Consider the following 26,993-nt stretch of genomic DNA (forward strand, 5'->3'; position numbering starts at 1 on the left):
AGCTGTATTACCATGTTCCCATCACCGCGTTCTCAAATTGGAGTGACATCCCGGCGACCGCTTTCTAATCGGATACCCGCTGGAAGGAAAAGTCTAGGACTGGGAGCCGCTGGTATTCCTTTGCATTCTCCAGTGTTTTCCCCTGCAGGGAGCCGAGTCACAACTGGTGGTTCCTGGTGAGTCTGTACCCTCGTGATTGGTTTTTGTGCCTCTTGCACGATTGTACTTTATATTAATTTTATAGTTACTTGGTCTCAATGTTTAATTTTTTTATACCTATGGAATACAATATTTTTTTTTTTTTTCATCATTTAACTCACTGGGTGACAGAAAATGATGTGTGGGCTATCTTAGGATTTGACTCGACTTCTACTTAATTCTCCGGCTTGTGAAAATAATAATTTTCAAAGTGTATTTCCTGTTGAAGTAGAACTAAAGGCAAAACCCTTTTGTCCATTATGGATAGAGTGACGGAGGGTAATAACCTTTTTTTATTATTATTATTATTATATTTTTTTCATCTGCATCCCACTGGGAAGATTTAGCTTCACTTCCTGTCCCATATCCAAAACTGGATCAGAGAGGAAATTCCTTCAGAGACCATATCACTGGGCTGTCACCTGGGTCACTACAACCTAAGGTCCCTTTTAGAAGATTTCCTCTCTGTTCCTGGAATTTTGGGATTTTCTTTCAGTGACAACAATAAGCAGGGTAAATAGCAAGGGTGAATCTTCCTAACAGGAACAGACTGCAATCCTTAAAGCGGAGGTTCACCCTAAAAACAAGTATCCAGCATACTGCCAACATGTACAGTCTGCTTTTTTTTTTTTTCCGCTGTACATACCACTGTATAGATATTTTTCCCCCTTGGCTTCCGAGTAGTGGATCCCGCGGGAGTGGGCGTTCCTATTCAGAGACTAAGTGATTGACGTGATGACAAAAGCTTCCCTCCGGCGCATAATGCGCGTCACCAGTTTCCGAAAGAAGCCGAACGTCTTTCGGAAACTGGTGACGCGCATAATGCGCCAAAGGGAAGCTTTTGTTATCACGTTAATCACTTAGTCTCTGAATAGGAACGCCCACTACCCGGAACCCGGGGGGGGGGGGGAATATCTATACAGCGGTATGTACAGCGGAAAAAAAAAAAAAAAAAACAGCCTACTGTACATGTCAGCAGTATGCTGGATGGAATGGTATATACTTGTTTTTAGGGTGAACCTTCGCTTTAAATACATTTATTTTTATTTTTTATATTTTTAGCAACAAATAAAAACCGCAGAGGTGATCAAATACCACCAAAAGAAAGCTCTATTTGTGGGGACAAACTGATAAAAATTCTGTTTGGGTACAGTGTAGCATGACCACACAATTGTCATTGAAATAGCGACAGTACTGAAAATTGGCTTGGGCAGGAAGAAGGGAAAGTGCCCAGTATTGAAGTGGTTAAACATGTTATACTTACTCTGTGCAGTGTTTTTTTTCAGAGAAGCCAAGAGCCTCCTCATCTCAAGTCCCTCTTTATTGCTCCTGGCCCCTCCCATCTGCTGAGTGCCCCCACAGCAAGCGGCTTGCTATGAGGGCACCTAAGCCACGCCACAGCTCCCTGTCTCCAGACACGGACTGTGTCTGACCTGCACTTTTTCTCTCATTGACTGACTTTGACAGCAGCGGAAGCCAATGGTGCCACGCTGCTGTCTTAGTCAGAGAAGGGTAGTCCTAGACACTCCTGCAACATCGCTGGACGGGCTCAGGTAAGTATTAGAGGGGGCTGCTGCACACACAAGGCTTTTTCTTATTGCATAGAATACAATAAAAAAAAAATAACTCACCCTCACCTTCCAGGACAGCTACTTGAGATGATTGGCTCTGCCCTCTACAGGGAACACAAATCAGATAACATTTAAAAGGCCCCTCCCTTTCCTCTGACCCCCTGTTTTGTGTTTCCAGACTCTCCAGGAGCACCGACACGTTTTTGTTTGTGGTTGGCGGACCCACCTTCTCTGGCATCACCCAGTACTGGTTGTGGCCAAGTCCTGGGTGCATATTTATATTTTTATATTTATATTTTCTCTTTAATACCTGAGAGTCTACCCGAGGGCTCCAGATTATTTTAAATACTCTGTGGCGCAGATTCATATTTTCTTTTCTTATTCATCTTGCACCAACATGCAAGTAGAAACTGCAGCAACGGATATTTTTAAATATATACACAATAGAAGTATTAATTTGGGTGAAGTTTTCAATCAAGAACAGGTAGTAAGCAGACAGGACACTGATGGACTTTTTAAACAACTAAGACACAGCCTAGAAAAGCAACTCGGGGTATGGTGGGATATAGCCACCCTGGGAAAATATATAGCAGAAAAGATCACACCTAGGAGACTAAGGTGGGATATCTCACCTAATGATGCCATCAATGATAAAGAACTGATGGATGACTGGTATAGATTTTTTAACCAGAGGGAGAATGACTTACTACACAAGATTTTAGAAAGAAGACAAATTAAATTAAAAATTATTGAATCAGAAATTCTCCATGTGAGGGACCAACTGATCCCGTTCTCAGATTCACAAGAATACAAAGATAAAGAAAACCTGTTGCAAGAAATTATTAAAAAATATGATAAAGACATTCAACAAAAGAAACAAAAGAAATTTGAGAGATGTTTTGGATTATAAGAACCAACAAGTATATAAATGGCAAACAGATGAAATTTATAATAATAACTCTATAGAAGAAGAATCAAGAGAAAATTCCCCAGAAATGGAAACTAACATTTGGCAACCCACTACAAATGTGGAAGTGAGACCAAATAGAACTGCACGTACTACTAATATGACCGTACCACAGAGGAGGGAAGAAATAAGTCCCACACGCCAGACATATAGAGAGAGACCACAAAATGAAGAAAGGAGACCTCAAGCACCATACACACCAAGGATTCCAAGACATAGAAATAGGTTCTCCCCATTAAGGAATCACCCACAAGAAACACCATATAGAGGACAACAAAATAGGGTTTTTTTTCCCAGAAGATACAGAGGCCGACCACCCGCCATGAGAGAAGACAACCGACCCTTCAGGTCACAAGGATGGAGACAACCTTTCAGGTACCCACCGAGGAGAGCCCCATACGGAGAACAACAAGGATGGGGCCCGAGAACATACAGACACCCGAGAGGGGACTACTGGGATCAAGAAGAAAACGAGTGGGAAGAGAGGAGAGATCAGACCTACAGACCACAAGGATGGGACAGAGGATACGCAAACGAGGGGGGCACAAGAAAAAGGAGAGAATATTAGGAGGAGGCATTTTTAATTTAAGTAATGAAGTTTTTACTGAAGAAGAGATGAGAGTTTTAGATTTAGGATTGAAGTATGCACCGGATAAAGAATTGGATAAGTTCGAAGCATATATAGATTTACACAAATTTGTGCGCAAATTGAACATAAAAAAATTCTTTGCAAACAAAACAGCAAAACAAATGGAAAATACAACACAATACCAGCATTCTAACTTGAGAAACAATTCAACTTTTAACCCCAAGAGTCAACAAAATGAAAGTTTGACAGTCTTCAGAAAAATGGTTGAAGAAGATATAAGAAATGTAAGAGTTAATAAATCAAAACGTAATAAAATATGGAAAACTATTAAGGAGCTTGAAAAGAAGAAAGATATTATTATTCGACCTGCGGACAAAGGGGGAGGACTGGTCATACTTAAGAAAAAAGACTATGAAGAGGAAATGAGCAAATTATTAAACATCCCTAATACTTACAAGAAACTGAAGACAAATCCTAAGAAAGAATATAATAAGAAATTGAACACTTTCGTGGAGAAAGGTAAAAAAATGGGCATCCTTACCAAGAAAGAGGCAAAATATTTAACTCCAAAAACAGCAAAAACACCTATTATTTATTATGTTCCAAAAGTACATAAAGATGAAGTTCATCCTCCTGGGAGGCCAATTATAAGCGGCATTGATTCGCTTTTCTCCAGACTTGGGGCATATGTTGATGGATATCTACAACCGTTAGTAAAAGAAGGACCATCGTACCTCAAAGATAGTAGGCAGCTTATAATGGAACTTAAGGACATGGCAATAGAATCCACCGATCTCCTGGTTACTATAGATGTCAACTCTCTATATACGAACATAGTACAGGAAGATGGTATTGAAGGAGTAAAATGGGCTTTACATAGAGATTCTAAACTGAAGCAGGAACAAATAAATTATATTCTGGAGGGTCTAACTCTAGCCATGAGCCACAATTATTTTTGGAATAAGGGACAGTATTATGTCCAAACAAAAGGGGTAGCAATGGGGGCTAAGTACGCCCCCAGTGTAGCTAATATTTTTTTGAACCACTGGGAGGCGGAACAAATACAAGGAGTAATGAGACCATCATTGAAATTTTATAGAAGATACATAGATGATATTCTGATCGTATGGGGAGGTACAGAAATGGAATTACAGACGTTTTTTGACGAGATTAATAACAACATTTATGGTATCACTTTCTCGGGAACCTGGAACACAGAATCCATAGATTATTTAGATCTACAATTATTTAAAGTTGATAATAGAATTCACACCAGGACTTTTTTTAAGAAAACTGACAGGAACAGTTATATTCCTGTAAACAGTTGCCATCACAAGCAATGGATTCAAAATATTCCTAAGGGACAACTTATGAGACTGTTTAGAAATTGTAGTAACAGTGTTGATTTTGAAGTACAGGCGACACAAATTATTAATAAATTTGTTAAAAAAGGATATAAAAGAAAAGAGCTAGAAATTTTGAAAACAAAAGTCATGAGAATGAACAGAGATAATATTGTAACAGGGACGACACAATAAGAAAAAGAAGAAATGTATGGATATAGCGTTCCTAACTGGTTATAATATACAGCACAAGGATATTGAAAGAATTTTTAAACAACACTGGCCTATTCTACAATCAGATAAAAGTCTAAAAAATCTGTTACCAAATAGACCGAGTTTTATATACCGGAGAGCCCCTAACCTCAGAAATAGACTAGTCCACAATGCAATAGACCCTCCCAAACAAATCCAAATTTTTAAAAACCTGAAAGGTTTCCATAAATGTGGAAAATGTCTACCATGTCGTGTTAGTAAAAAAACTAATAAGAAACGAACAGAGTTCACCTCAACAACAAATGGATCCACACATAAAATAAGGGAACTCATTACCTGCAGCAGTACACATGTGACGTATGTTTTAGAATGCCCCTGCCACAAGCAATATGTGGGTAGAACGACAAGAGAATTACACATTAGAATAAGAGAGCATATTGCCAATATAAAAAAGGGTTTCCATAAACATAGTGTGTCTAGGCACTTCAGGGATTATCACAACAAAGACCCTGGGTGTATGACATTCTATGGGATTGATAAGATAAAAGAGCACTGGAGGGGGGAGGACAAAACCAAAAAAGTATCCCAAAATGAAACCCGATGGATTTATACATTAGACACCCTCCAGCCGGCAGGTATGAATATTGATGTAGACCTGAATTGTTTTTTAACCAACTTTTAATATCATTTTTATCTTATTGGAAATGTGAGCTGACACATTACAATACTTTTTATTACATTTTATTGCATTTTTCTGCCTTTTTATTGCCTCCCCATTTCATACATATACATATACACCATATTATAGTTTTATCTTATAATCATAGGTATCATATAATCTTTTATATTTTTAAAAAATAATTTTTACTAATGTACTAACATTATCATCATTTACATATGTTTTAATAATTTGCATATTTATGCTCTAATTGTAATGATCTATAGGATTATGATATTATGAAATTATTATTTTGGCACTTTATGTCTGAATGATATATGATTTTATGTCTCAAATATGATGATTCCTAATGCCACAATACCGTTCTGTTGACAACCGCAAAATATATTCATTTACATCTATTAATACAGCAGGGAGATCCGCTGCGGTTTACTCCTCTGTTTTAAATACATAGAGTAATCTCTGGTCTGGGCTCCGGCCAAAAGGCCACAATATGGCGGATGTTTTTTTTGGAGCATGCTCAGTTAGAGCGCTAATAGAAGATTACAGGACCTCCAGTGGCTGGTCTCCTGTCTGCCACTATCTACAACATGGCGGATGCGTTTTATAATATAGGGCCTCTAGCGGCTGGACTTCTGTCCCTAAAAAACTACAACATGGCGGACGTTTCAGACATAACGTCCCATATAAATAAGGAAGTGCTGGGGGCTTAGAGGCGCGCTCCAGATGACGTCAGATCGACGAAACCGGTAGAGCAGACGCTATTCTAAGCCACAGCACGTTTTATGTTACATGTTTGTTAACCTTTCTACTAAATGTGAGTACCCTGTTATATGTGAATAAAAGTTATTTATCACTTTAAAAACGGTATCACGCTATTGGGCAATCTATTTGTCTCCTCTTATGAGCGTCTGAGAGTTTTAGATTCTGGGAAGATCCAGGGAACTTGTCAGTATATTATACTGTGAACGCCCGTTACCCCTGTAGGGGTTCAAGTATCTGGTGAGTGCGGGACCACAGGGAGTGAGCACGATTTTTTCACAGAAGATTCACATCAACATTTTTTCACTTGGAAGAAGCACGCAGCACTTTATTTATTTATTGCATGGAACTATTTTTTGCATAAGGACTCTTCACTTTATAGTATGAGTGCTGTCCGCTGAAAGCACACAGCACCATATATTTATTTATATTTATTTATTTATTCAATTTGTGCATGAAGCAATTTTGGAAATAGGATTTTATTTCGGAAATCACTAGCACTGGTACACATCAGATTTTTTTTTTTTTTTTTTGGATTATCACTAGCACTTTTTTCTTTATACTGGACCATATTTTTATTTATCACCCACATGTTATTATCAATTATCATTGGTACTAGTCCACACTTTACACTTTAGGGTGGCGCCACCACCTGCTATTTTTACTTTATTTCATACTCTTCTCCACTTTTGTGGGGATTTTCTGCAGGGGCAGCCTTTTATATTTATATTTTCTCTTTAATACCTGAGAGTCTACCCGAGGGCTCCAGATTATTTTAAATACTCTGTGGCGCAGATTCATATTTTCTTTTCCTGGGTGCATTAGTCCCTGTATTTTGTGCCAGAAGTGTTTCCTATTTTGGAGGTACTTGCTTACCTAGTGAAGTGGTGGCAACTTCCTTCAGGTTTTTTTCCCCAGCTCTGCCTGGTGGAAGCCTTGTCCGCCTCGGCGTCACCGCGGTGTACCAAAATGGTGTCGGAGGACTTCCAGGGGCGCGGCAAGATGGCGCAGGAACCGAAAGTCATGTGGCACACTTTCCGGCGCCGTGTTAACTACTTAACCCCCGGACCATATTGCTGGTCAAAGACCAGAGCACTTTTTGCGATTCGGGACTGCGACGCTTTAACTGACAATTGCGCGGTCGTGCGACGTGGCTCCCAAACAAAATTGGCGTCCTTTTTTTCCCACAAATAGAGCTTTATTTTGGTGGTATTTGATCACCTCTGCGGTTTTTATTTTTTGCGCCATTAACAAAAATAGAGCGACAATTTTGAAAAAAAATAATATTTTTTACATTTTGCTGTAATAAATATCCCCCAAAAATATATAAAAAATTTTTTTTTTCCTTAGTTTAGGCCGATACGTATTCTTCTACATATTTTTCGTAAAAAAAAATCGCAATAAGCGTTTATTGATTGGTTTGCGCAAAAGTTATAGCGTTTACAAAATAGGGGTTTTTTTTATGGCATTTTTATTAATATATTTTTTTTACTAGTAATGGCGGTGATCAGCGATTTTTTTTCGTTACTGCGACATTATGGCGGACACTTTTGACAAATTTTTGGGACCATTGGCATTTTTATAGCGATCAGTGCTATAAAAATGCATTAGATTACTATAAAAATGCCACTGGCAGTGAAGGGGTTAACACTAGGGGGCGGGGAAGGGGTTAAGTATGTCCCTTGTGTGTTCTTACCAGGGCTGTGGAGTCGGTAGATAAATGTTCCGACTCCGACTCCTCAGTTTTATGTACTTCCGACTCCGACTCCTCTGTATTAATATGCGAATGTATTTTATACATTCCTTGAGGGAAAGAAACGCAACCTACCACAGGACTACTGGCTGGGAAGCCAACAGTCTACTGTATTGCACAGTTTAAGCAAAAGACAAACACAATGAAAACAATCAAGTGGCTGGATAGTAGCAGCAGGCATAAACACCAGGAACAGGATCTTTACCAGTTCAAAAATACAAACCACATTATTTGGTTGTTTTAGAACAAAAACAAAGCTTATCTGTAGGGTTAGGGTTATCTGTAAAACCTAGAAATGGTTTATATTAATCTTGAAATGTAGTTATAGGCTTAGCAAATGCAAATCAATTCAATGTAGAGTTCTAAGGAAGAGAATTGCCTCTGCCAGATCCTCTTTCATAGAGGCTCTTAAAGCGGATGTGCCACGGGAAAAAAATATTAAAAGCCAGCAGCTACAAATACTGCAGCTGCTGACTTTTAATATAAGGACACTTACCTGTCCTGGAGTCCAGCGCCGATCGCAGCAGAGGACGAGTGATCGCTCGTCTCTCTGCTGCTCCCCCCGCCATCCACGCTGAGGGAACCAGGAAGTGAAGCGCTGCGGCTTCACTGCCCGGTTCCCTACGGCGCATGTGCGAGTCGCGCTGCGCCCGCCGATTGGCTCACACGCTGTGTGCTGGGAGCCGAGTGTTCCCAGCACACAACGGGCGACAGACGGGAAGTCAGAAAAACCGTCTTTTGCCCGTAGCGTGTGGCCGGAAGTGGGTGCAAATACCTGTCTTTAGACAGGTATCTGCACCCCCCTCCCCCTGAAAGGTGTCAAATGTGACACCGGAGGGGGGGAGGGTTCCGATCAGCGGGTGGAGAACCGCTTTAAGTCAGACTTTATTATTTTTAGGGCTGAAAATAATCTTTTGACACTGACTTGGGTGGGTGGCATTGCCGTGACTATTCTGGCCACATCACTAACGATCTCTGGATAAACAAGGATGGCTTCTTCAACAGTAAGTTTTGATGAGCGATCATACTTTTCAACTTCTTTTAGTGCTTTATAAAACTCCTGTTGGAATTTTTTTATTTGGACACTTACTGGTTCTCTAACATGCGTTCCCTGTAAAAGCAGAACACAACACTATGGAAAGTATAAGTATTGCAGCTCCTAATTGTGCGTTGCATGCCATATAGTGAAGCACATGAAAAGCATGCTTCTTCACGGTCACTTAACGTGTTCGTTTTGCGGTTACGTGAGGCACTGCATGCATTGGTCTTTATTCTTACAGTAGAGAAGTCATTAATTATAACTTTTTGTGAATTGGGACATTTAAACTTGCTTTTTTTTTTTTTTTATTACAATCTAAATTTAGTAGGAGTCGGAGTCGGTGCATTGTTTGCCGACTCCAGGTACCCAAAATTTCCCCCGACTCCGACTCCTCGACTCCGACTCCGACTCCACAGCCCTGGTTCTTACTGTGGGGGGGGTGGCCTCACTAGGGGAAACACTGATCCTCTGTTCATACATTGTATGAACAGAAAATCAGCATTTCCCCCGCTGACAGGACCGGGAGCTGTGTGTTTACACACACAGCTCCCGGTCCCCGCTCTGTAACGAGCGATCACGTGTGCCCGGCGGCGATCACGCCCGCCGGGCACACGCACGGGAGTCGGGGGCGAGCGGGGGGCGCGCGCCTCCGGCGGCGAGCGGGGGGCGCGCGCCTCCGGCGGCGCGCACGCGCCCCCTAGTGGCGGCTATACGATAGGACGTATAGCTACGGGCTCTTGCCCAGGAGAGCCGACCTGCCGCCGTATAATGACGGTGGCTGGTCGGCTAGTGGTTAAGGAACACAGCGTGGTACACTGAGGACATGTTGCCTGGGACAGCAGCCTATTTCTCTGGCCGATCTCCACTCACTGCATGGAGCTTGAGGACAGGCCTGAGGATGGAGCACCCGCTCGGAGTGAACCAGCGGCAGCCTCCTGTTCCCATACTGCCCCCAAGGTACCTTTTTTTTTTTTTTTTTTTTTTTTTTTTTTTTTTGTATGGTCCTTCTTTTCTTATGGTTCTTGTTTCTGCTTTTTTTTTTTTTTTTTTCTAGGACAGAACGGTGAAAAAGAAATGTGAAAAGTGTAGAGCCAGGCTGTCTGTTGGATATAAAAAAACTTTTTTGTGAGGATTGTATTCCATCTACCGCTAGTTAAGAAACTACCTCTTTGAACAAGTTAATGTCTTCTATGAAGATGTTGTAGCCTCCTTATGGTCTTTTAATGACAGGGCAGCAGGTCTATGGCCTTCTTCATCTGGTCCCAGAACTCAAGAGCCTCAGTTAGACCCCTTCCTCGATCCGAGACCAGTGGTTTGCACTATGCCTCTGATCTGGAAGAAGGGGAGAACCCGAGCTCTTCATCTAGTGGGGATTCCGCATCAGTGGAGGAGGCGGGTAGCTTTAAGTATTTTTTTTCCAGCCGAGGCTATTGATGACATTTTAAAATCAATATATACCTCAGAACAGATTGAGATGCCACAGCAAATTCAATCTGTGCAGGATAAAATGTATAGGGGTCTTCAGGGGCGGAAATCAAGAACTTTCCCGGTACAACAGTCACTTAAGGCAGGGATCGACAAATCCCGGGCGCCAGGTCGCCATGGCGACTAGAAATAGTGTCCTGGCGACTTGGCTTGGAAGGTGGGCATCTGGTGAGCTGGTGCCATCTGGTGGTGAGCCATTGGTATTACAAGTTATTACCACTAGATGTGAGCTGGCGCCATCTGGTGGTGGCCGTTGGTATTACAAGTTAAACAGCAATTCTAATGTCATTTTTCACTATTTTCACTGCCATCTTCTTCCCTCTAATTAGAACCCCCAAACATTATATATATTTTTTATCCTAACACCCTAGAGAATAAAATGACAGTCGTTGCAATACTTTCTGTCACGCCGTACTTGCGCAGTGGTCTTACAAGCGCACTTTTTTGGGAAAAAATTACACTTTTTTAAATTAAAATAAGACAACAGTAAAGTTATCCCCATTTTTTTTAATATTATGAAAGATAATGTTACGCCGAGTAAATTCATACCCAACATGTCACACTTCAAAATTGCGTTTGAACACCGTTTACATATGCGGGCGCTGCTCACGTATGTGTTCGTTTCTGCGCGCAAGCTCGTCGGGACGGGGTGCATTTTCTGGCTCCTAACTTTTTTTGCTGGCTCCTAGATTCCAAGCAAATATGTCAACCCCTGACTTAAAGCGGTAGTTCACCCTCACTTACATCATTTTTCCATCGAGACAGGCATTGTAGCGCGAGCTACAGTATGCCTGTCCCGATTTTTTTACCCCCGTACTCACTGTGTACTTGTACATTAAAGATTTCGGCTCCCGCGGGGAATGGGCGTGCCTATGGAGAGGGAGGATGATTGACGGCCGGCCCTGGCACGTCACTCTCCCCGAAGACAGCCGGAGTAGGTCTCGGCTCTTCACGGCGCCTGCACACAGGCTATGCGCAGGCGCCGTGAAGAGCCAAGCCTATTTCGGCTATTTCCAGAGAAGCGTGACGCGCCAGAGCCGGCCGTCAATCATCCTCCGTCTCCATAGGCACGCCCATTCCCCGGTATCTTCGATGTACGAGTACAAGGTGAGTACGGGGGTAAAAAAATTGGGACAGGCATACTGTAGCTCGCGCTACAATGCCTGATTTTATGGTAGAAGAATTTTTTTTTTTTTTTTTTGCGTTCATAGGGTGAACCCCCGCTTTAAGGATATGATTCTTTCAGAATGGAAGCACCTGAAAGGAGATTGTTCCAGTCTAAAGGGCACAAAATAAATTTTCCTTTTCAATCTGAAATTGAGGAGACTTTCTTTAAATGTCCTAAGCTAGATGCCCCTATGTCACAGGTTTCTAAAAGGTCAGACCTGTCCTTTGAAAACTCAGGGGTCCTTAAAGGAACACTAAAGGTTTGTTTTTTTATTAGATCAATTGATTGCTGTAAGCTAGAGCATTTAAATATCACTTACCTCGTTTTTCCTTTTGACCTGCAAAATACAGTAATCCAGGTTTGAAAATGCCATTTCCTGTCACTCCTCTTCTTGCTTTCCACCAGCATCTGAGCCGTATTGCATGGTGGAAAGCAGAATGTGCTCACCCCCTTCCTATGACTACAGCCCTGCGTGAAGATGCTCTTATCCCTCACAGGCATGGAGGCCAAGCCTAATGGGAACTGTAGTTCCCATTAGGCCATGATGTAGCAAGAATGAATGCGCACCGCAAACCAGGAAGTCAGTGAGAATAATGATTCAGGAGTGACAGAGGTGAATAAAACAGCTTGATTTCAACAGGTATCAAACTAGTTATAATGCAAAACATTACTTTTTACTTTATCAGCTACTGTCAGACTTTAATTTAAGAGGAAAATATTTTTGTCTTTACAACCCCTTTAAAGAGCAAACTGACAGAATGTCTGACTCCTTGCTATGTAAGGCCTGGGATGCTTCATCTTTATCTTTGGCGAGGAATTTGGACGTATGGGATCAGCATCTGGATGCATCTCCTCTCATTCGACACCCCCAAAGAGGAGATTAGGGAGTCTCTCTCACTCATTGTCAAATCAGTGGCCTTCTTGGCTGAAACAGCCTCTGTGAAAGCTGCAGCTAAGTCTTCTGCTCTCATTAATTTAGCCAGGAAGGCGTTCTGGCTTAAATCTTGGGAGGTGGACCTTACCTCCAAGAACAAACTCTGCGGCATTCCCTTTGAAGGCAAGCTCTTATTCGGTTCCTCCTTGGTGGAGGTCCTAGCTCGTTCCTCTGAGAAGATTAAACCGTTCTTTTCTTCTCAAAGGAATAAGCCACAGAATAAGAAGCCTTTTCGCGGTTTCCAGAACAAGGTTAATTTTAGAACCAACAGACAAAGAAAACGTGGTCTTAACAAAGATAAGCAAAAGAAGGGGACTCTTTGCTCCTTCAGCCCCTTTTAAAAATTTCCAGTGACACCAGGGTAGGGGGAAGGTTGTCCCATTTCGTCAAAGAATGGGCAGAATTTTCCATCAATTCCTTTATTCTTCAAACATTGGAAAGGGGTTACAGTAGAGGTTGACTGATATGGGTTTTTCTCTGGCCGATGCCGATATTTAGAAATCGGGGCGGCCAATGGGCAATTATATGATGCCGAATTTTGCGACCGATATTTTAGGGCGTTTTTCTCACCTCATCTTTCAGGACAGCACCTGGAGTGAGCGCAGCTCCACCCACTTTCTCAGGAAACACTGCAGTCATTCCTTTAAAGCCTGGACGCTTCCACCATGGCCTCAGTTGTAGTGTTTTCTCCGGCCATGGTGGAAGCACTGCAGGGGACCAAGGGTGTGCTGCACTCTCTCCAGGTGGAGGTGCCTTAGAACATACCTGTTTAAGTTTTTTTCTTCTGATCAAGGCCAGCCCAACATAGGCTAGAGGACATCTGAGTACAGGTTTCTCCTGGCTAAACGCTGGTCCGGTCCGAGTGGCGGGTGACGTCAGTGCCGGATGGGGCGGGACTTTCAGCGGTTTATGGTCCTGGCTGCTTGAACGCAGAAGGGGGAGGTGGCCTCGTCGGTGCAATTTCCGGTCCTCGCGACTGTGAAAGGACCAGGAAAATTCAAAATAAAAGCTGCCGCACGTCTACTGCTCACTGGAGAGATGGAGCCAGAGGAGACGGCAGAAGTGGTTGGAGCGGGAGCCACGAGCACCAGCCCAGCCCAGGTAGGAAGAGACAGTGGTCTCTAGTTATTTTACCTGGGCTATGTATGTTTTGTGTCCCTTCCTTCCTTCCTCCCCTATTGTGGGGGGAAGGAAGCCTGCCTTACACTCAGGTGACTTGTCTGGGAGAGTGGTTGTTGCAGCAGTGATGGGGTGCGGTATTGGTTTTGTTCACTGACTGTTGTTTAAAGATCTGCATGGTGGAATCTAGTGCACAAATATTAACAAGGTGTTTGTTGGTTTTGGTGTATTTCAGAAATCAAAGAAAGTCTAAACCTACTTTCACTCCCCCTAAAAAAAAAAAAACGGTGTGCCTCTTGTAAAACTTTCCTACAGGGGTCTTGGCACAAACCGTTATGCAGATCTAGCATAGCAGATTTGGTCAGAGAGGAGGCTTCTACTAACGCACCCTCTAGCCAACTCTGACCAAATCTGCTATGCAAGATCTGCATAACGGTTTGTTCATCTACAGTGGTAGCCAGGAACTTAGAACATTGGCTAGAGCAACTAAAGGGCAATATTGAGGCAAGTACCTCTCACAAAGACCTGCTAGAGACTCTTCCAGTCCTACAAAAGGCAGTAGCCTGCATTGCAGATGCCTTGGCTGAGTCAGTGAGGATGTCTGCTAGATCTGTGGCCTTAATTAATTTGGCTAGAAGAACGTTGCGGGTGAAAAACCTGGTCAGGTGATTCAGCTTCGAAGGTTAAGCTGTGTGGACTACCTTTTAAGGAGGACCTAGTATTCGGTCTCGATCTGGACGCGGTTCTAGATAGATCAGCAGACAGGAAAAAAGCATTTCCAGTCAAAAAGAAAGAATTTTCGTCCTTTTCACCAGACCCGGGATTCGAAGGAAACAGAACAAAAGAGACCTTGGCGGCCCCAGAGAGGTCGAGGGAAGTCTGGCGTGTTGTTCCGTCCCCCCAGCCAACCCGCAAAAACCCAGTGATGGTCTCCCGGCTGTGGGAGGATGGCTCCAGTCGTTTCTTCCACAGTGGGAGAAGGCGACATCCATGGAATTCTCGGAAAGCCCACCGTCTCGTTTTTATATGACACAGCTACCCAGAGATCAGTAAAGGTCTTTGACGATGACGTCATTAATATAGCATTTCCTTCAACAGAAGGTAGTCACCCCAGTGGCCCAGGAGGAGGAAGGTCTAGGGCAGGCGTCTCAAACTGGCGGCCCTCCAGCTGTTGCAAAACTACAAGTCCAATGAGGCATTGCAAGAATGACAGTTACCAACATGACTCCCACAGGCAGAGGCATGATGGGACTTGTAGTTTTACAACAGCTGGAGGGCCACCAGTTTGAGACCCTTGGTCTAGGGTGTTACTCCCATGTATTTTTAGTGGAAAAAAAAACGTCGGGGAAATTCAGGCTAATATTGAACTTAAAAATCTTAAACCGATCAATTCGATACAAAAAGTTTCGAATGGACACAATATGTTCGGTGAGAAAGCTTCTTCCCTCGGGATGCTTCCTTGCCGCCAAAGACCTGAGGGACGCATGCTTACATGTGCCAATAAAACCAACGTCTTGGAGATATCTGCGTCTGGCAATCAGAGCAGGGAGAGTAGTGAGGCACTTTCAGTTCAGGGCCCTCCCGTTCGGTCTCTCCTCCTCCCCAAGGATCTTCACAAAGATCATGGCAAAGACATTGGCACCGCTCAGGCTGGAGGGAGTATCTGTAATACCATATCTGGACAACCTCCTGTTCTCCAGTTTAAAAGACCTGTTGTACAGGGATTTGAAAAGGACTCGGAACCATTTAGAAAGTTTGGGTTAGATTTTGAACAGAGAAAAATCAAACCTAATTCCTTCTCAGGTGATCATTTTTCTAGGCTATATCATAGACTCTGTACAGGGAAAAAAATCCCCCCCGGAGGAAAAAATGGTAAGGTGCAGGCGGCGGTGAAAAGGGTGCAGACAAACCTATCTGTGATGGTTCAGGCAGCCATGTCCACACTGGGGCTGCTCACAGCCTCAATTCCAGCTGTTCAGTGGGCCCGCCTCCATGCAATAGACCTCCAACAGGCGATCTTACAAAATTGGACCTATGGAGAGTCTCTGGAGAAACAGTTAAAGATCCCATCTCCAGTAAAAAGAAAAATATGGTGGTGGAGAAGGCAAACAAATCTGAGTCTGTCTGTTACGGACCTTCCCCACATCAAAAATCCTAACAGATACGAGCTCCTGGGGGTGGGGCGCACATCTCGAGGACCTGATAGCCCTGGTCAAGGGAGGGGTCCAGAAAGTCCTCCAATTGGAGGGAGCTAAGAGCCATTTTTCTGCGGCTGTGGGCCTTCAGACTGACAATCAGGGGCCAACACATCCAAGTATTGTCAGACAATGCCACGGCAGTGGCCTATATTTCAAGGCAAGGGGGCACAAGAAGCAGGTGCCTTCTAAACTTGGCCCTGCAAACTCTGTCTTGGGCAGAGGACAATGTGGCATATTTGACCGCAGTGCACCTGAAGGGCAACCTAAATCACCTAGCAGACTTGTTGAGCAGAAGAAGGGTGCTGGAGTCCGAGTGGAGCCGAAACCAGGAGGTTTTTCAGAGAATAGTAGACAGATGGGGGAACTCCCCAGGTAGACCTTTTTGCATCACAAACAAATGCAAAGGTCCCACTCTACTTCTCTCTAAACAGGCAGGACCAAGCTGAAGGTCTGGACACGCTGACTCAGCGCTGGTCCTTCCGTTTGTGTTGCACATTTCCCCCTGTACAAATGATCCCAATGGTGCTCAAGAAGCTACAGGGAGAAAGGACAACCCTAATTCTAGTGGCCCCATATTGGCCCAAGAGACCCTAGTTTTCAGTCTTACAGCTAGCGGTAGAGTCTCATTGGTTACTACCAGTCCGAAGGGACCTGCTGACTCGGGGTCCCCTCCGCTGCGGGCGGCTTACCTCCGGGACGACGGCACGGCTATTCGTTTATAGCCGCTCCGTCGCGATCGCTCCCCGGAGCTGAAGAACGGGGAGAGCCGTATGTAAACACGGCTTCCCCGTGCTTCACTGTGGCGGCGCATCGATCGTGTCATCCCCTTTATAGGGGAGACACAATCGATGACATCAGACCTACAGCCACACCCCCCTACTGTTGTAAACACACACTAGGTGAAGCCTAACACGTTCAGCGCCCCCTGTGGTTAACTCCAAAACTGCAACTGTCATTTTCACAATAAAGAATGCAATTTAAATGCATTTTTTGCTGTGAAAATGACAATGGTCCCAAAAATGTGTCAAAATTGTCCGAAGTGTCCGCCATAATGTCGCAGTCACGAAAAAAAATCGCTGATCACCGCCATTGGTAGTAAAAAAATTTTTTTTATAAAAATGCAGTAAAAATATCCCCTATTTTGTAAACGCTATAAATTTTTTTTTACCAAAAATAGGTAGAAGAATACGTATCGGCCTAAACTGAGGAAAAAAAATATATGTTTTTTTTTTTTTCAAAAAGTATTTATTGAGTTTTCACAAAATACAGAAAATAAAGTCCACGATGCAGGTTAGAAAAACGTAACAAGAGGATGGGGGCGCAGCCCCAGCTGGGTAATACAAACAGGTGACATGCGACATTTCGGTGAGCGAGACACCAGAAAGGCATACAAAACAAAATCAGGTAGAAGATTCGATAGAGGCAGGATCCCCATCCGCAAAACCCCCAAACATGAGGGAGGTGCCGAGGGGGGTGTCATCTCCACCCTTTTGTCGAACTGGTGGGATCTGAACCATAGATGAGGGAGTAGCCAGGGTGCGCCTAAAGGGTGAACACTAGATATCAACAAATTTAGACAACAATGTATCATTATAGTGGACACATTAGAAGTTAAAACAAAATAGGAAGTCCACAGAAGTAAGAAGGGGGGGGGGGGGTACCATGGTGGATGCAAATGTTCAGATGGGGATCAAAAAAAAAGGGAGATGGGGGGGGGGGGAGGGTGGTGACATCCAGGCCAGTAGCTACAGTTCAGTTCAGGTTAGTCGGAGGCGGTGGAAAGCAGCAGGTGAAGTGACCTCGTCCGATGATACGGGTGGGGGCGATTTAAAGTATGAGAATATTGATCGAAGGTGTTGTAGTCCTCTTGGGAGAGTGTTGCGATCATAAAAGGATGCCAGGTTGATAGAAAGCGGGACTTTGCCTTGGCTCGTTTGAAATCAGTGGTGGCTCGGTCCTTGTAGAGGAGGAGGAGATGATCTCGTATAACCATATTAGCGGAGGGGGGATGAGAAGAGATCCAATTTCTCAGGATGGCCCTTCGTGCGACAAGGAAACAGAGCAGTGGCCAGGTCTTGAAAACCTGAGATGAGGGCGGTAAGGCAATGGTGGGGGGTGTAGATCCCTGAGATCTTTGAAGGAGCAGGGGATCCCAGTATCTGAAAATGAGGAGGAGTGGGTCTTTGGGTAGCTTCAGTAGGGTGATCCGGAAGACGTAGGCCAGGACTTGGTCCCAGAACGCTGAGATAAATGAGCATGACCAAAACCGGTGTGTCAGAGAAGGTCTCGGGTGCTGGCACAGGGGACAGGAGGCGCCGGTCTGGGTCTGTGAAGAGTGTAAAAAAGGGATGTGAGCCCGGTGGAGGATCTTTAGCTGGGTTTCCCTCCAGATTTCATTTGGGGTTATCCGCTGGACTGTATTGAGACCGTGTAATAACTTGGGTATCAAATTCTCATCAGGAAAGTCTTTGCCCCAGTTTGCGGCAGATGAGGCCGATAAAGAGGGTGTGGCTTTAAGGAGCAGGGGTTTGTAGATGTCAGAAATCTTATAAGAGCCTTCCTGGAGCAGCCGGTCGGTGAAAGTGGGTGAGAAGCGCTTCAAAGTTTGACTGCAAGAGTATCGTAGGTAGTTGACACATTGCCAATAATGAAAAACATGGGCCTTGGGTAAATCAAATGTTTCAGCAGTTCTCGTGAAAGACAGAGGGAGGCCGGTTGAAATATCAGAGTGACGAAAAAAGTGTAAGTCCCTTTTCCTGCCATACTTTAAATGGCTTGTGTTCCAGACCTGCAGGGAAGCTGGGGTTGCCTTGAATAGGCAGGTGAGATGATACGAAGGGGGATAGACCAAGGAGTTTTCTGGTTTCCCTCCAGGCGATGACCGTGTCTCTAAGCAGCAGGTTATGCTCAAGTGTGGTGGTGATCGATTTCCACTTGCAGTGGAGGAGGGCCACTAGGGAGAAGGGGTATACCATGGCCGATTCTAGCGAATAGTTTGAGTACCGTGACGAGCATGAGATCCAATCTAGACCTGTTCTCAGTAAACATGCTAAATTGTATAATCTAACATTAGGAAGACTAACCCCGCCCTCGCGTCTGGGAAGATAAAGTTTTTTCATAGCTATGCATGGTCTCTTTCCATGCCATATGAATTTGGAAATAGCTGACTCAATAATTTTAGTATCTTTATGGCGTAGGAGCAGGGGTATGGTCTGCAACGGGTATAATAATCTGGCAAAGCTAACCATTTTGACCAAGTGGCATCTTCCCAGGAGCGAGAGCGGCAGATCCGACCAGTTCAACAGTTCCTGAGATAGTTTTGAAATCAGGGGGGGGTAATTCAAATGATACAGAGATGAGGGCAGTTTGCCAATTTTTATGCCGAGATATGTGATGTGTGAGGTAGCTAGCTTGAAGATGGAGTGACGTGTCCAAGGGAGATCGGGGTGGGTACCTAAAGGCAATATTTCGCTTTTGGAGTAGTTTATCCGGAGGCCAGAGCAAAGACGGAACGTGTCGAAGACCGTTTTAATGGTGAGTATATCAGAGGGGAGGGGTCCGATGAAAAGATGAGGACATCATCAGCAAACAGAGACGAACGTAAGTCATGAGGGCCTGAGCGTATGCCATGAAGGGGGGCCTTTTGGATGAGGTGTCTGGACAGGGGTTCCAATGCTATATTAAAAAGAAGGGGGGAGAGGGGGCAGCCCTGCCGGGTCCCCTTATGAAGGCGGAATTCCTCTGAAAGAATTCCAGCGGCCACCAATTTCGCGGAGGGAGTTGTGTACATAGCGTCAATAAGGTGACAGAAGGGGCCGGAGAAACCCATTTTTGCCATAGACAAAGAAAGCCATTCGAAGCTGACATTGTCAAAGGCTTTCTCCGCGTTTAATGTGATGATGGCGAAGTCACCTTCTGGGTGCTGTTTGGCGTGTTCTAAAGCCAGCATTACTTTACGAATATTTAGGGTGGCCGTCCTACCTTTTACAAAGCCTGACTGGGCCGGGTGAATCAGAGAAGGGATGATGTCTGACAGCCTACTGGCGACTATCTTGGATAGAATTTTTACATCAAGATTTAGGAGGGATATTGGTCTGTATGAGCCAGGCTCAAGGGGATCTTTTCCTTTTTTGGACAATAGTTTGACAATAGCCTGGTTACCCGAGGGGAGGTAGGGGCCGCCGGACCAAATGCCGCTATACACTTTATGTAAAGTGGGTTCTACTATGCTGTGTAGGGTCCTATAGCATTCGCCTGTAAAACAGTCCGGGCCCGGGGCTTTAGAGGGTGTGAGCTTGCGAATAGTTTCTGAGATTTCAAGGATGGAAATAGGGGTGTTTAGACTTTCTAATTGCGATGGGGTGAGCTTGGGAATGTCCAGGTTTTCTAGGAATGCGGTCGCCGTCGTTCTATCAATGGGGTCCGGTGCGTAGAGGGCCGAGTAATATTGGAGCATTGCCGTATTTATCGCCAGAGGCGTGGTTTTAACGGATCCTCTGGAGTCTCTGAGGGAGGTGATGTGGGTAGGGGTGAAAGAGCCTTTGCATAGTCTAGCGAGTAGTTTACCCGATTTATTTCCAAATTTGTGGAAAGTGGCATCTAGGTTCGCTTTGTTGACTGTTTCTAAAGTGTCTGCCCAGGTATCGAAAGACCGCTTGGCTGCGTGCCACTCATCTCTGTTATCAGTGGAGTCAGCTAGGTAGAGGGTTCTCTGCGCTTTGTGAAGACGGGAACTGGCTAATTTGTACTTAGACAGGGTGTTTCTCTTGAAAGAGGTGGCGTAGGAAATGATTTGACCCCTGAGGAAAGCCTTGCCGGCGTCCCAAAAGAGGTTTGGGTCATTTGTGTGGGGGGCATTCGCCGAGGAGTACTCCTGCCAGGCTTTCTCCATAAAATGTTGGAAATCGGAGTGGTTGTGGAGGTAGGAGGGAAAGCGCCATAGCTTCGGGTGGGGAGGAAGATCTAGGTTGTCCAGGGAGACAGAAATCGGGGCGTGGTCGGAAATCGCGATGTCTAGGATGTCGGTGGCTGAAATTAAGGGAATGAGGTCGTCCGATCCGAAAAAAATAGTCTATCCTGGTAAACAGTGTGTGGGGGTTTGAATAAAAAGTAAATTATCTGTCAGCAGGGTGAGCCAAGCGCCATAGGTCACGTAGGTGGAGCGAGTCCATTGTGGAGGCAAAAAGTGAGGGTTGCGATGGGTCAAGGCCTGAGCGAGAGCTTTTAGGGGAAGATCTGTCATCTACCAGGTGCATGGTGTCATTAAAGTCGCCTCCGACCAAGTGTGGGAGAGTGGTGTTTTTCAGCAGCCAGGAAGATAGGTCGCAGTAGAACGATTTTCCCGGGCTGTTAGGGGCATATACATTAGAGATGACCAGGTCTTTGGAACCTATTTTGAGGTGGGCAGAGACCAGTCGGCCCTGGGAGTCGGCATTCACTGCCAGGACTGTGCAGGAAAGGTTCCTATGGATCAGCAAGAGGACACCGGCCTTGCGGCCAACAGCTTCTGAGCCCAAGACCGTGCCCACCCAAAGCTTTTTCATGCGTGGGAAATCGGATGCGGACAGATGGGTCTCCTGTAACAGCGCTATGTCTGCCTTAAGTCTTTTTAGGTGTTTGAGGATCTTCATTCTCTTATTTGGGGACCTAAGACCCTTGACATTCCATGAAAAAACTTTCATGTAGGGGGTTCTGGAAATGGGTTCTGAGATGAACTTTCATAAAGAGCCTGCCTGTGAAAGGGGCGAGGGAGGTCACCGCGGAAAGGGCATAGTAGGACCTGTATGTCACGGGGGGGAGGGTGTGTGTACGATGCAGAGGAGTATGTGCCAGGGGGGAGGGGGGTAAAGAGGCGTAAAAGGTGGACCTGAAATGGGGTCAACAAGAAGAACCAAACTAGTAGCAAAAACTTCGCTTTTTTCCACATGGAGTCACTGTGCGAGCAGGCCCCCTTGTCACGACATAGGTAACGTGTGCCCGGGAGCCCAGAGTAAAAGGCAAGGCTTCACGCGTGTGACATTCAATGCCCGTATTGGGGAGGAAGCAGTGTCAGAGCGTACAGTGAGCCCAGGAGGCGCTAAAGTTATGAAAACAATAATAACAGTGGTACCAGAATACATAAAAGAAGAAAGTGCCCGGGGGGGGGGGGGGACAGAAAGGGAGAACCGTGGCTGGATTAGTTTAAACACAATTGGCATAAGCATAAGCATGCATATACCATGTAGAATAAAATAGTTAGCATATATCGGGAGAAGGAAACCAGTTCCTCTCCAAATATAGGGATTTTTAATGTGAGGTATGTTGCTCTTGGTATCAAAGGTAGGCGCACAAAACACAAGGTTTTTTGGTAGTATCAAAAATAGTTTAATTATATAAATATTAAATTTCATAAAATTATTGACATAATGAAATATACATGATCAAGACCACATTTTCATAATTAATAAACAAAGAAAAAATTGGAGGAAAAGTAGATGCGAATTTGCCAACTAGTTTCGCACTAGATGTGCTTCGTCAGGGCTTGCATAATATTCCTGTTTCTTTGTTACATGTAGTGGTCTGTGTATGACATAGAGATTCATCATTAATACAGGTATAATACAATAATTCAATATCTTGGATTTTGTAAGTAAATATATAACATATAAGTACAAAGAAGGTATATTGCGCTTACCACTTCCGTTAAAAAGCTCAAAGAACCAGGCAGAAAGGAGACTGCCTAAGTATCAACAAGGGAGAACTTGATGCAATAAAGAGATTGGCTGATACACTTCTAATCAGTGGAAGCCAGATCCACTTGATTTGGACAGGTGCGGACAATGAAATGTTTGTGAGGAGTTCGCCACAAGCAAGGAGGAAGAAATATAGATGTCTGTATGTTATATCTATATTTCTCCTAAAGGAAGGGGACAAAAAAAAATGAAAATATATATAAACAAGATAGATATCTATATAAGGATGCATGATATCACTGAAGTAGCATAATTGTCAACTGCCATATAACACATAGCAGTTGTAACAATTTCATTATGTAGATAAAAGCATACATCACATTTGATACTATCATTATGATGATGTGTTTAATAAGCATACACTGAGTATCATAGAGTATATTTAATAGGTATGTTACCTCGATAGCAGTGAGGTTTAAATTAGTACTGCCTGTAAGGTCCAATGGAATTCCTAAGGGGTTCCAATTCAGTTCTATAAATAAAAGGTATGTATATATGTATATAGATCAATAAATTAATTTATACTTAAATAAATAAACTCAGTGCATGTGGCTAAGTAGTCACAATAAGGCACTTGTCTATTGGTAGGTAAGTAGAGAAAGAAGAGGGTTTACCTTAAGTGACCAGCAACAAAAAATATATATATAGTAGCATATACTGTTGTCCTGGATAGGTATATTGCCTCAATTGTATTGAGGTTAGAAGTAATACTAACAATCTGGTCCAAAGGCAATGCTATGTATTTCCACTTCAATTCTATAAAAATGATAAAGATAAAAGAAAGGAATAAATGAATTGAACTAGTGCATATGGCTAAATAGCCTAGATAAAGCACTGATTCTTAAGAAGGCAGACCAAGGGGTAGTTACCTTGGCTGGATCGTAACAGCGTGAAAATGGGCAAAGCAGAATACTGGCGTCCCGCATGCGGTGTGATGTCCTCCCTCAAGCCGTTCAGGTCAGTGACTGACATGTGTATCGTCAGCGCTGACCTAAATAGCAGCATCTCTACCGGAAGTGAAAAGGGTCATCGCTGACCCCTGGCATTACTTCCGTTCCACGTGTCCCAAAACGATAGCGCGCGCAGGTAATGCGCTCCAGCATGATGACGTAAGCCGGAACGCATAAGGGAGGCATCAGAGAACCCCCTGCATGTTGAATAGAACGATTCAGAGCTCAAAAACGGAAATAAATAATTTTGGTAAAGAATAATAAAATAGAACATACAGAGTTAAACGTGTACTTGACTGTAAGGAAGCATATTTAGAATATACTGATGATTTCTCCCAATTAGACATCCAAATAGGTTCTTTTATACATTGCCTTATCTGAAGAAGGATTATTAGAGGAGATATCCACAGATGGTAAGTGTTTTTAGAAGTTTTGGTGCTAACCAGCTATTCAATCGTAAAGCCAGGTAGAGCAAAACAAAACAAAACAGAGCAAAGCAAAACAGAAACAAACACAAAAACTAAAAGCAGAAGCCAAAAGCAACGACCAACACAGGAGTCATAGATCCCTAAAGAGATGGAGAGTCATATAGTTACCAGAGGATAATTCATTAGATACATACAAAACCAAAACACAACCAAACCTTCAGTTAACCCATAAAAGGTGACCCATATTAAGTTATATATAGGGTATATAAACATCATCTCTGTGATTCAAACCAGTAATAAACAAATGCATGCAAGGCAATAAATAACAAAGATAGGCCATTAAGCCTCCTTATAAAAAAGGTTTGAAAGACAGAGATGTGTTAAGCCCTGGTGAGTAGGTGGTTCGTTGGTCAAAAATCCAACGGGCCTCGCGTTGGAGGATTTTTTTATCAAAATCACCACCTCTTTCTGGAAGGGGGATGACTTCCAACGCAAAGAAAGAAATAAAGGATGGGTCATAGCTGTGGTGTAACCCTACATGTTTACCGATAGGGGTGTAGAGCAGTCCTGCATCTAAATAATAAAGATGGTCCTTAATTCTTTTAGCAAATGCTCTTTTCGTCTTACCTAAATAAAATGCGCCGCAGCGACATTTTACAAGGTATACAATACCTATAGTAGTACAGTTAGCATGCTTCTTAGATTTAAGGAAACCTCCTCTAGGGAGAAGACAGCCGTCCCCTTCCTCAATCCAAGGGCAAACGTCACAGTGTCCACATTTGTAGGTACCCGGTGTCTCAAGCTCCTGCAAGGTGGGAGCGTCAGGTACCAGGTGACTATGTGTAAGGCCATCTTTGATGGACCTACACTTTCTGTAAACAATTTCAGGTCTTTGGGATATGTTTTTTGAAATTATAGGGTCTTCAGCAAGAAAATGCCAATTATGATTGATCAATTGGCGGAAGATGTTCTGATCAGAACTGAACGTGGTTATAAGTTTGGTTGTAGGGTTAGACTCTTTTTCCCTCTGCTTAAACAGTAATGTATCTCTTGTATTGATCTTAGACTTGTTTAAGAACTTTTTTGCTGTATCCTCTCAATAAGAGGCGTGAATAGAGGGCAAGTGCCTCTTTTTCAAAGTCTTCCTCCTTTGCACAATTGCGCCGAAGTCTTAGGTACTGGCTGTAGGGGATGCTTCGCACCAAAGATCTTGGATGAGAGCTAGAGTAATGTAAAATAGTGTTTCCTGCTGTTTCTTTTCTATACAGGTTAGTGTATAGGGTACCATCTTCATTTACAGAGATTCTTAAATCAAGGAAGGGGATACTTTTAGTATCCGACTGGATGGTAAATTTTAAATTATAATCATTAACGGATAAATATTGCATAAATTTACCTAATGGGTCCGCACCACCAGTCCAGACGACCAAAACATCGTCAATATACCTCCGCCACAGTAAGATGTGGCGGAGGTATATCACGGCGAAGTCATCTGAAAAGATGGTTCTTTCCCAACCCCCCAGGTACATATGTGTATGTATCTAATGAATTATCCTCTGGTAACTATATGACTCTCCATCTCTTTAGGGATCTATGGCTCCTGTTTTGGTCGTTGCTTTTGGCTTCTGCTTTTAGTTTTTGTTTTTGTGTTTGTTTCTGTTTTGCTTTGCTCTGTTTTGTTTTGTTTTGTTTTGCTCTACCTGGCTTTACGATTGAATAGCTGGTTAGCACCAAAACTTCTAAAAACACTTACCATCTGTGGATATCTCCTCTAATAATCCTTCTTCAGATAAGGCAATGTATAAAAGAACCTATTTGGATGTCTAATTGGGAGAAATCATCAGTATATTCTAAATATGCTTCCTTACAGTCAAGTACACGTTTAACTCTGTATGTTCTATTTTATTATTCTTTACCAAAATTATTTATTTCCGTTTTTGAGCTCTGAATCGTTCTATTCAACATGCAGGGGGTTCTCTGATGCGAGGGGATGTTGGACTCTGCACAACTTTGGTGTGGCCAATCACGGGTCCCAACACAGGGGGCGCGGTCTCTCCGACGCCTCTCGTTCCCATCAGTATCAACAGATGGGATGCGCGCGCACAACCAGCCAATCCCTTCTATCTGGCTGGTTGGAGAGTGACAGGACATGTCCCTCCCTTATGCGTTCCGGCTTACGTCATCATGCTGGAGCGCATTACCTGCGCGCGCTATCGTTTTGGGACACGTGGACCGGAAGTAATGCCAGGGGTCAGCGATGACCCTTTTCACTTCCGGTAGAGATGCTGCTATTTAGGTCAGCGCTGACGATACACATGTCAGTCGCTGACCTGAACGGCTTGAGGGAGGACAGCACACCGCATGCGGGACGCCAGTATTCTGCTTTGCCCATTTTCACGCTGTTACGATCCAGCTAAGGTAACTACCCCTTGGTCTGCCTTCTTAAGAATCAGTGCTTTATCTAGGCTATTTAGCCATATGCACTAGTTCAATTCATTTATTCCTTTCTTTTATCTTTATCATTTTTATAGAATTGAAGTGGAAATACATAGCATTGCCTTTGGACCAGATTGTTAGTATTACTTCTAACCTCAATACAATTGAGGCAATATACCTATCCAGGACAACAGTATATGCTACTATATATATATTTTTTGTTGCTGGTCGCTTAAGGTAAACCCTCTTCTTTCTCTACTTACCTACCAATAGACAAGTGCCTTATTGTGACTACTTAGCCACATGCACTGAGTTTATTTATTTAAGTATAAATTAATTTATTGATCTATATACATATATACATACCTTTTATTTATAGAACTGAATTGGAACCCCTTAGGAATTCCGTTGGACCTTACAGGCAGTAATA

At 43.6% G+C, this 26,993-nt stretch overlaps 1 long non-coding RNA gene across 1 annotated transcript in view; it reads left to right on the top strand.

Moving 5' to 3' along the window:
• Positions 1-93: 93 nt before the first annotated feature.
• LOC120937452 overlaps positions 94-26,993 on the top strand; it is an 84,402-nt gene continuing 57,502 nt past the window's right edge. The window contains exon 1 of the long non-coding RNA XR_005748716.1: positions 94-176. This is a non-coding gene — a long non-coding RNA (uncharacterized LOC120937452). The remainder of the gene's footprint in view (positions 177-26,993) is intronic.

Source organism: Rana temporaria, chromosome 4 (assembly GCF_905171775.1).
Source record: "Rana temporaria chromosome 4, aRanTem1.1, whole genome shotgun sequence".
In the NCBI taxonomy this organism is placed as follows: Eukaryota; Metazoa; Chordata; class Amphibia; order Anura; family Ranidae; genus Rana; species Rana temporaria.